We start from the raw sequence: 11280 nt of genomic DNA, 5'->3' as shown, positions 1-11280 counted from the left end.
GTTGGCCGATTACGGGCCATTGTCCTATCGAGCCTCCCGCCTGAGTCAACGCGTCTCGTCGATGTGGAATTGGCCAAGGTGGCGCAATCAACATCTGACTCATCTCCGCAAACCACGGAGCCCCCGGGCGATCGGGCGCTATCAGTATCACTGACAGCTCCTCTGACCTCACCCTGGCTAGCAGTGGGAGAATGCAAGACAGCGGAGGGAATGCATACAGGAGAACTTTCGGCCACGGGTAGTGCGCAAATGCGTCTCTTCCCAGTGGCGGTTCGTCCTGTTCCCTCAGGGAGAACCATAGGAGACACTGCGCGTTCACACGTGACGCGAACAGGTCCACCTCGGCTCTCCCGAATTGTTCCCAAATTCGTAGAACAATGTCCGGGTGCAGACACCACTCGTCGTCTCGAGGACCCCCTCTTGACATGAGGTCTGCCCCTACGTTCAAGTAGCCCGGAATGTGCGCTGCTCTCAACGAGCGAAGGTGCTTGTGAGCCCACAGCCACAATTCCACTGCCGCCCGATGGAGGGCAGGAGACCTGACCCCTCCCTGGCGGTTTATGTGAGCCACTGTGGTTCGGTTGTCTGACCAAACCAACACATCGCGACCCCGAAGGGTAGACGCAAAGTGGGTCAAGACCAGTCGAACCGTTTCCAACTCTAGGAGGTTGATGTGACGACCTGATTGAGGCCATGCACCTCCTATCGCTTGAGACTGACATGTCCCTCCCCATCCAGTCAGAGAGGCATCTGTAAACACTGGAATGTAGGATGACACCTTGCCCATCGGGACTCCGTGCGTGAGAACGCTCGGGTTCCGCCAATAGTCCAGGTCTGCTCTTAGCGAGAGAGGAACCACCACCAACCGATGACGTTGACGCACTGGGTCTAGTCTTAGTTGGGCGAACCACCGCTGTGTTCTGCGCATGTGCAGAAGCCCCAGCGGGACCACAGAGTGGGCTGCCGACATGAGACCCAAAAGTGACATGATCGATAGCGCCGTTACTGTGTGATTCGGACGACACTTCCTCAGGGCTAGTAACAATGCTGCCCTTCGAGGGTCCGAAATTCGCGCCCTCATCATTACAGTGTCTAGCTGTAGTCCCAGGTAGACAATCTGATGACTGGGCCAGGGTGCGCTCTTTTTCCAATTCAAGCGAACCCCAGACGCGTGGGATGAATCACTGTCTGTGTCGTGTGCGTGAACGCCAGCTCTGCTGACGGGCGAGAACCAGCAGGTCGTCTAGGTAGGCTAGTAACCTTATCCCCTGACGACGCAGCGGTTCCAATGCCGCCTCCACACATTTGGAAAATGTTCGAGGTGCCAGGGCGTACCCAAACGGCATCCTCGTGAACTCGTACGCCACCCCTTGAAAGGCGAACCGCAGAAACTTTCTGTGGCGTGATTGTATCGGCACATGAAAGTACGCGTCCTTTAGGTCTATGCTTGTACAAAAGTCTCCCTTCTGGACACATTCCAGTAGACGTTTTGTCGTCAGCATTCGGAAGGGCCGTTTGGTTATGCTCTCGTTGAGAATGCGTAAATCCAAAATCGGCCTCACTCCCCCCGTCTTTTTGGGCACTAGGAAATAGGGCGAATACAGCCCCTTGTTCCTTTGCTCTCGGGGAACTACTGTGACCGCCTCCTTCGCCAAAAGTTCCGTAATCTCTGACCTCAGAGCGGCTACTTTGTCCGGCGTTTTCATCACCGTCTCCACCACTCCCCTGAACGGAGGTGGGGTCCGATGGAATTGGAGGGCATAACCCTTCTCCAACGTCTGTTCTAGCCAGCGTGAGAGGGTACAGCTTCGCTGCCACTGCCAGCAATGCAGAGAAAGCGGGTGCGCACGAAGCTGTGGTGCGTCCAGTAGGAAGGACCTGTATTCCTCTATGGCCCTCGCCGCCGCTATTCCCCAGCACTGGGTTGGTGGAATAGCCCAAGGCGGGCCCCCCTCGAAAGGGAGAGGAAACATCAGCTCGTTCTGGGTGAATCGGGGGCCTTGATACGTTAGTTACGACCGTAACTCCAGTAATCCGGCCCTCCGTGAACGCAGCACGGTTCTGAACTGCACTGGCTGAGGCATTGGCCTGAGACAGAGCGCTTCCCCGGATAGCAATTGCGTCATCATGTCATTGTCTGACTGAGACTGCTGCTTGGAATGAGACCCATCCATTACAGAACTCAACAGGGTCTGAAAGGTGTGATCTCTGACTGGTACCACACGGTGGTGCCATAATACCTCTTCACTGGTCTCATGCGGCTGCTCAACAACACACTCAATGTGTGGTGAGCTGCGCTCAGAGCCATGGGCATTGATACGTTCAGAATAGACCGGAGGCGTCCATACCTTGGTTATACTTGTAACTCTGGTATTCCCGCTCTCCGTGAACGTCGCACGGGTCTGATCTGCGCTGGCTGAGGCATTAGCCTGCAGCAAGGCGTCATTCCCGGCTAGCGGCTGCGTCTTCATGTCACATTGGGACAGAGACAGCTGCCTGCTGAATGTGAGGTCTCCTTGAGATAAGCCAAGACGGTGTCTTGGTATCTTTCCTCCCTTCACCTCCTGTGTGCGTTCAGCTCTGCACCTCTGGTGGGCTGAACTACGCTCAGTGTGGTGAGTCTTAGCGCGGTCAGAAAGAAGTGGGGGCGCCGATACACTGGGAAACTTCGTCACCGTGGTAATCGGGCCCTCCGTGAACGCAGCATGAGTCTGAATCGCACTAACAGAGACCTTAGTCTGCGATAGTGCGCCATCCCCAACTAGCGGCTGCGTCATCATGTCTCCTGACTGAGACTGCAGCCTGCTATGAGAGGCACTCACTACAGTACTCCTTGGAGTCTGTAATGTGAGGTCTCTTTGAGATAAACCAAGACGGCGTCTAGGTATTATTCCTCCTTTCACCTCCTGTGTGCGTTCAGCTCTGCACCTCTGGTGGGCTGAACTACACTCAGTGTGGTGAGCCTGGGCGCCGATACACTGGGCACCTTCGTGACCGTGGTAATCGGGCCCTTCTTGAACGCAGCATGGGTCTGGGTCGTACTAACAGAGACCTTAGTCTGTGATAGTGCGCCATCCCCAATGTGGTTATTATCAGCGCGTTCTGAGAGAAACGGGCGCCGATACGTTGGTTACGCCCGTAACCGTAGTAATCAGGCCCTCCGTGAACGCAGCACGGGTCTGAACTGCACTGACTGAGGCGTTAGCCTGAGACAGAGCGCCGTCCCGAATAGCGGTCGCGTCATCATGCCAATATCTGGCTGAGACTGCAGCCTGCTATGTGAGACACTCACTACGGCACTCCTAGGAGTCTGTAAAGTGAGGTCTTTATAAGGTACACTTAATACCTTTTATATACCTGCCTTATGTGTGCATTCAGCAACGCACCATGGTGGGCTGAGCTGCACTCATAGTGGTAAGAGAGAGAGCGAGAGTGAGGAAGGTCGAACGCTCTCGGATGTATTATGGAAAAGGGGCTCTTTTTTGACAGTGTCAAGTAGAGCCAACTCTTTATTACACACATCAACAAAAAACATTCTCCTCCATACACTCAACGGTAGAGTGGGGGGGGGACAGTGGGCTCGGTCACAGCAGGCGCTGTGCCGTCTTCCGTTCTCTCCCCCTCGCCTGTCATAAACGGCGTCTCTTCTGGCCGCCCTTCGGGTGATGCCAGGATGACGCTTTAATGACCTCTCTCGCCGGCACCTCTGGCGCTGCAGGGGGGGGCGAGGCCCGCTCCCTTGCTGCTGGAGGCCGCCGTCTAACGCCAAGCTGTAGCGAGAGTAACGGCCGCCCTTCCTCCTATCCACTTCCGGGTTGGAGGGAATGGGGGGCAGCTTAATCTCCCGCTGTTTAGCAGCCCACTCAATGAGACCTGAGAATTCAGGCACAGAGAGGCTGTGGCGTCATCATCCAGGGATGTAATGACCTCACAATTTCCCGAAGGAAAAGGGGTGTTAAACATCTGGGTCAGTGTAATGAATTGTTCCAATAGAATATTCATTTCTTCCCCAATAGCCCTGTCATCTCCTGAGTCAGTGCCTTCAGATGATGCCTCAGCTGAGACTAACACTGATAGCACATCCTCGAGAGGAATATCCTCCCTAAAAATGCCCAATGCTGCTTCCACTCCTTCAAAAAAGGAGGGCGCAGCTGGCGCATAGTGGGGGATTAATGAAGCTGTCCCTGGCGTGCTGTGTCCCTCAACCCACGAAACAATGTCGGGGGGGGTCGACAGCCGCCAAGGGGAACAGCGACATTGAGCTCTGAAAAGAGCTTTTGTTAAATGCTATGGATAAGCTTGGTGTGCTCATTGTAGGAAGACGTTGATGGCTGGATATCAACGACGAGATCTTCCTGAGTCTTCTATGGCTTCTTCAATTCTAGTCCAGTCGCTGAAGATAATGGGAGGCAGATTGAGGGAACGGGTCCCTTTATATAGGGGCACCTGTGCTCCCATTGGCTGACAGGTGTGTGCATAATTTTGCTTCAGGCTGTTCTGCCCTAGGGCAGAGGGTAAACGATTAGTTACCGGAGTGTAACTCCAGTTCTATGAGTGGAGCGGAGCCCCATAGGGGAGCTCTGCTCCTAGTGGTTTACCCTCTGCCCTAGGGCAGAACAGCCTGAAGCAAAATTATGCACACACCTACAGCCAATAGGAGTACAGGTGTCCTATATAAGGAACCCCGTTCCCTCAATCTGCCTCCCGAGATATTATCTTCAGCGAGACTAGAGAGGGTCGGTAGGGCCTTAAGTCCTATGGGGCTCCGCTCCACTCATAGAACTGGAGTTACACTCCGGTAACTAATCGTTCTATATCGTGGAGCTCCGCCCCATGGGGAGCTCTGCTCCCTAGTGGTTTAAGGCGGAGCGAAACGCTCCAAAATGTACTCCCTGCCGAGCCTAACACTTCTCATTAAAAATGAAAAGGTCAAGCCCAGCAATGGCTGCAACCAATTCCCCGCAGTACTGCGACTAAAAAACCCATTAGGGGCGTCACAATATACCGCGTCATCGGTTATAAACCCGCCCCATCTAGCTCAATGACAATGTCAATGGCTATTGGGCAGATCAATAGAATAGACGCCGTGCTAATCTGTACTAGCAGATAGCCGTGCCTCAATATTCTATGATAACACTATTATCCACTAATGGAATGACATAAGCCAGGAGACATGCCACAGAATATGCTCCTCATCCAAAGCGGACCTGATAGAGACCAGTCTATCATCCTGCTTCTCCCTCCTCTACCTCAAGATTCTCCTTCAGCTGTGCTGAGTGCAATCGAGATTGGAGTTAAAAAAGGCTTATCCTTGACATAAGTCTTCCTAGCCAAAGCGGACCTGATTGGAACCTGTCCAAGGTCCTGCTTTGTCCTCTTTTTCTAGCTCAAGAACGCCTTTCAGCTCTGCTGAAATTCGATCGAACAAAAGAGTTAGAAAACATGTCCATAATATGTTACTTCTAATGAAAGCGGACTTATGAACGTGGTCACAATCCTGCTTTCCTTCTCTATTCTGCTCATGATCTCCCTTCAGCCACGCTGAGTACAGACCGAGCCAAAGAGTTAGAAGACATATCCAACAGATAGAAACGGATAAAAGGAGACGGTGTCGACCATGACGCCGCTCTACAAATATCCTCTACCTCTGTTCCTCTGAAGAGGGCAGTAGAAGCTGCAACTCCACGAGTGGAGTGCGCTCTAATACCCTGAGGCGGTTGTTGCCCCGCCGCCTCGTACGCCGTCTCAATGCCTTCACAAAGCCAATGAGACAATCGCTGTTTTGAAAGTGGTCTACCCAATGCAGCCGCACCGTGACACACAAACAGCTGAGGCGATGACCTAACCGCCGCTGTGCGCCTCACGTAACACGCCAAAGCGCGTACTGGGCACAAACAATGAAGCTTTTCCTCACTCCTCTCCCCATGGGGAGGAGGATGAAAAGCCCACAATTCCACGATCTGTGATCTATATGCATTGTTAATAACCTTCGGCACAAATGCCGGGTTAGGACGTAACACCGCTGTGCTCAGATCGCCATTAATGGCAAGGCAGTCGGGTCTCGTCGACAGTGCACACAAATCACTGACTCGTTTAGCGGTAGTCAAGGCGAGCAACAGCGCCGTCTTGATAGACAGCATCTTGAGGGGTATTTGATTCAGTGGCTCGAACGGCGACTTACATAGCGCTTCGAGAACCAATGCCAAATCCCATTTTGGTAACGTAGCTCTAGGCCTTGGCCTAAGCCGTTGCGTTCCCAATAGGAAACGTTTCACTAATGGGTGACTGAACACACTTTTTCCGTTAAGCCCTTCATGACCAGCTGAAATTGCCGCTGCAAACACTCGAATGGTGGAGGGCGATTTCTGCTTATCAAACATAGACTGTAGGAATGAGAGCACACTCTCTACCTGACAGCTCATGGGGTCTACGTCCTGTGTATCACACCATCGTGAGAAAACGTTCCATCTGCTGGTATACACCCTAGAAGTGGAACCGGCTCTTGCGCCCTGTATTGTTCTGATCACTGCATCAGACAACCCACGGCGCTTCAACCTGTCCCATTCAGGAACCAAGCCTTCAGTGGTTGGCCGATTATGGGCCATTGCCCTATCGAGCCTCCCGCCTGAGTCAACGCGTCTCGTCGATGTGGAATTGGCCAAGGTGGCGCAATCAACATCTGACTCATCTCTGCAAACCACGGAGCCCCCGGGCGATCGGGCGCTATCAGTATCACTGACAGCTCCTCTGACCTCACCCTGGCTAACAGTGGGAGAATGCAAGACAGCGGAGGGAATGCATACAGGAGAACTTTCGGCCACGGGTAGTGCGCGAATGCGTCTCTCCCCAATGGCGGTTCGTCCTGGTTTCTCAGAAAGAACCATAGGAGACACTGCGCGTTCACACGTGACGCGAACAGGTCCACCTCGGCTCTCCCGAATTGTTCCCAAATCTGTAGAACAATGTCCGGGTGCAGACACCACTCGTCGTCTCGAGGACCCCCTCTTGACATGAGGTCTGCCCCTACGTTCAAGTAGCCCGGAATGTGTGCTGCTCTCAGCGGCGAAGGTGCTTGTGAGCCCACAGCCACAATTCTACTGCCGCCCGATGAAGGGCAGGAGACCTGACCCCTCCCTGGCGGTTTATGTGAGCCACTGTGGTTCGGTTGTCTGACCAGACCAACACATCGCGACCCCGAAGGGTAGACGCGAAGTGGGTCAAGACCAGTCGCACCGTTTCCAACTCTAGGAGGTTGATGTGACGACCTGATTGAGGCCATGCACCTCCTATCGCTTGAGACTGACATGTCCCTCCCCATCCAGTCAGAGAGGCATCTGTAAACACTGGAATGTAGGATGACACCTTGCCCATTGGGACTCCGTGCGTGAGAACGCACGGGTTCCGCCAATAGTCCAGGTCTGCTCTTAGCGAGAGAGGAACCACCACCAACCGATGACGTTGACGCACTGGGTCTAGTCTTAGTTGGGCGAACCACCGCTGTGTTCTGCGCATGTGCAGAAGCCCTAGCGGTACCACAGAGTGGGCTGCCGACATGAGACCCAAAAGTGACATGATCGATAGCGCCGTTACTGTGTGATTCGGACGACACTTCCTCAGGGCTAGTAATAATGCTGCCCTTCGAGGGTCCGAAATTCGCGCCCTCATCATTACAGTGTCTAGCTGTAGTCCCAGGTAGACTATCTGATGACTGGGCCAGAGTGCGCTCTTTTTCCAATTCACAGCAAACCCCAGACGCGTGAGATGAATCACTGTCTGTGTCGTGTGTGTGAACGCCAGCTCTGCTGACGGGGCGAGAACCAGCAGGTCGTCTAGGTAGGCTAATATCCTTATCCCTTGACGACGCAGCGGCTCCAATGCCGCCTCCACACATTTGGAAAACGTTCGAGGTGCTAGGGCGTACCCGAATGGCATCCTCGTGAACTCGTACGCCACCCCTTGAAAGGCGAACCGCAGAAACTTCCTGTGACGCGATTGTATCGGCACATGGAAGTACGCGTCCTTTAGGTCTATGCTTGTACAAAAGTCCCCTTTCTGGACACATTCCAGTAGACGTTTTGTCGTCAGCATTCGGAAGGGCCGTTTGGTTATGCTCTCGTTGAGAATGCGTAAATCCAAAATCGGCCTCACTCCCCCCGTCTTTTTGGGCACTAGGAAATAAGGCGAATACAGCCCCTTGTTCCTTTGCTCTCGGGGAACTACTGTGACCGCCTCCTTCGCCAAAAGTTCCGTAATCTCTGACCTCAGAGCGGCTACTTTGTCCGGCGTTTTCATCACCGTCTCCACCACTCCCCTGAACGGGGGTGGGGTCCGATGGAATTGGAGGGCATAACCCTTCTGCAACGTCTGTTCTAGCCAGCGTGAGAGGGTACAGCTTCGTTGCCACTGCCAGCAATGCAGAGTAAGCGGGCGCGCACGAAGCTGTGGTGCGTCCAGTAGGAAGGACCTGTATTCCTCTATGGCCCTCGCCGCCGCTATTCCCCAGCACTGGGTTGGTGGAATAGCCCAAGGCGGGCCCCCTTCGAAAGGGAGAGGAAACATCAGCTCGTTCTGAGTGAATCGGAGGCCTTGATACGTTAGTTACGACCGTAACTCCAGTAATCCGGCCCTCCGTGAACGCAGCACGGTTCTGAACTGCACTGGCTGAGGCATTGACCTGAGACAGAGCGCTCTCCCCGGGTAGCAATTGCGTCATCATGTCATTGTCTGACTGAGACTGCTGCTTGCCATGAGACCCATCCATTGCAGTACTCAACAGAGTCTGAAAAGTGTGATCTCTGACTGGTACCACAAGATGGTGCCACAATACCTCCTCACTGGTCTCATGCGGCTGCTCAACAGCACACTCTTGTGTGGTGAGCTACACTCAGAGCCATGGGCATTGTTACGTTCTGAATACACTGGGGGCGTCCATACATTGGTTACACCTGTAACTCTAGTATTCTCGCCCTCCTTGAACGTCGCATGGGTCTGATCTGCGCTGGCTGAGGCATTAGCCTGCAGCAAGGCGTAATTCCCAGCTAGCGGCTGCGTCCTCATGTCACATTGGGACAGAGACTGCTGCCTGTTGTGTGAAACCTTTACTACAGAGCTCCTAGGAGTCTGTAGTAAAAAGTCCTTATCAGGTGAGCTAAGGCTGCGCCTTGCTACCTTTTTCCCTTTCCTCTCCTGTGTATGCTCAGTTACACACCTCTGGTGAGTCGAGCTACATACAGAGTGGTGAGAATCAATACGTTCTGTGAGAACAGGGGGCGCCGATACGTTGGTTACACCCGTAACTCTAGTATTCCGGCCCTCCTTGAACGTAGCACGGTTCTGAGCCGCCCTGACTAAGGCACTAGCCTGAGACAGGGCGCCGTCCCCATATATAGGTCGCGTCATCATGCCATTCTCTGGCTGAGACTGCAGCCTGCTGTGTGAGACGCTCACTACAGCACTCCTAGAAGTCTGTGACGTGAGGTCTCTATGAGGTAACACAAAGGCGGCGCCTTGATACCCTTTTTTCTTCACCTCCTGTGTGTGCTCAGCTCTGCACTCCTGGTGGGCTGAGCCACACTCAGTGTGGTTATTATCAGCGCGTTCTGAGAGAAACGGGGTCGCTGATACGTTGGTTACGCCCGTAACCGTAGTAATCAGGCCCTCCGTGAACGTAGCACGGGTCTGAACTGTACTGACTGAGGCGTTAGCCTGAGACAGAGCGCCGTCCCGAATAGCGGTCGCGTCATCATGCCATTATCTGGCTGAGACTGCAGCCTGCTATGTGAGACACTCACTACAGCACTCCTAGGAGTCTGTAAAGTGAGGTCTTTAAGGTACACTTAATACCTTTTATATACCTGCCTTATGTGTGCGTTCAGCAACGCACCATGGTGGGCTGAGCTGCACTCATAGTGGTAAGAGAGAGAGCGAGAGTGAGGAAGGTCGAACGCTCTCGGATGTATTATGGAAAAGGGGCTCTTTTTTGACAGTGTCAAGTAGAGCCAACTCTTTATTACACACATCAACAAAAAACATTCTCCTCCATACACTCAACGGTAGAGTGGGGGGGGACAGTGGGCTCGGTCACAGCAGGCGCTGTGCCGTCTTCCGTTCTCTCCCCCTCGCCTGTCATAAACGGCGTCTCTTCTGGCCACCCTTCGGGTGATGCCAGGATGACGCTTTAATGACCTCTCTCGCCGGCACCTCTGGCGCTGCAGGGGGGGGCGAGGCCCGCTCCCTTGCTGCTGGAGAACGCCGTCTGACGCCAAGTTGTAGCGAGAGTAACGGCCGCCCTTCCTCCTATCCACTTCCGGGTTGGAGGGAATGGGGGCAGCTTAATCTCCCACTGTTTAGCAGCCCACTCAATGAGATCTGAAAATTCAGAGCACAGAGAGGCTGTGGCGTCATCATCCAGGGATGTAATGACCTCACAATTTCCTGAAGGAAAAGGGGTGTTAAACATCTGGGTCAGTGTAATGAATTGTTCCAATAGAATATTCATTTCTTCCCCAATAGCCCTGTCATCTCCTGAGTCAGCGCCTTCAGATGATGCCTCAGCTGAGACTAACATTGATAGCACATCCTCAAGAGGAATATCCTCCCTAAAAATGCCCAACGCTGCTTCCACTCCTTCAAAAAAGGAGGGCGCAGCTGGCGCATAGTGGGGGATTAATGAAGCTGTCCCTGGCGTGCTGTGTCCCTCAACCCACGAAACAATGTCGGGGGGGGTCGACAGCCGCCAAGGGGAACAGCGACATTGAGCTCTGAAAAGAGCTTTTGTTAAATGCTATGGATAAGCTTGGTGTGCTCATTGTAGGAAGACGTTGATGGCTGGATATCAACGACGAGATCTTCCTGAGTCTTCTATGGCTTCTTCAATTCTAGTCCAGTCGCTGAAGATAATGGGAGGCAGATTGAGGGAACGGGTCCCTTTATATAGGGGCACCTGTGCTCCCATTGGCTGACAGGTGTGTGCATAATTTTGCTTCAGGCTGTTCTGCCCTAGGGCAGAGGGTAAACCACTAGGAGCAGAGCTCCCCTATGGGGCGGAGCTCCACGATATAGAACCTCACATTATTTCTCTCCAAATGGGAAACAAACAGCTGGTGAGGGTGCACTCTTGAGTTTGAATTCGAAGCCACTATAGTATTGTTATTGTTATTACATGGCACTTGTAACACATCACAGCAGCCTGCCTCTGAACGGGAATAGCCCAGTGGCTCATATACAAATGGCTGGTGAGGTCGAATTTCTAAGCCATTTTGGCCCTCTATTATATGCCTC

Source organism: Coregonus clupeaformis, unplaced genomic scaffold (assembly GCF_020615455.1).
Source record: "Coregonus clupeaformis isolate EN_2021a unplaced genomic scaffold, ASM2061545v1 scaf0624, whole genome shotgun sequence".
NCBI lineage: Eukaryota > Metazoa > Chordata > Actinopteri > Salmoniformes > Salmonidae > Coregonus > Coregonus clupeaformis.
This window is presented reverse-complemented; position numbering follows the sequence as displayed.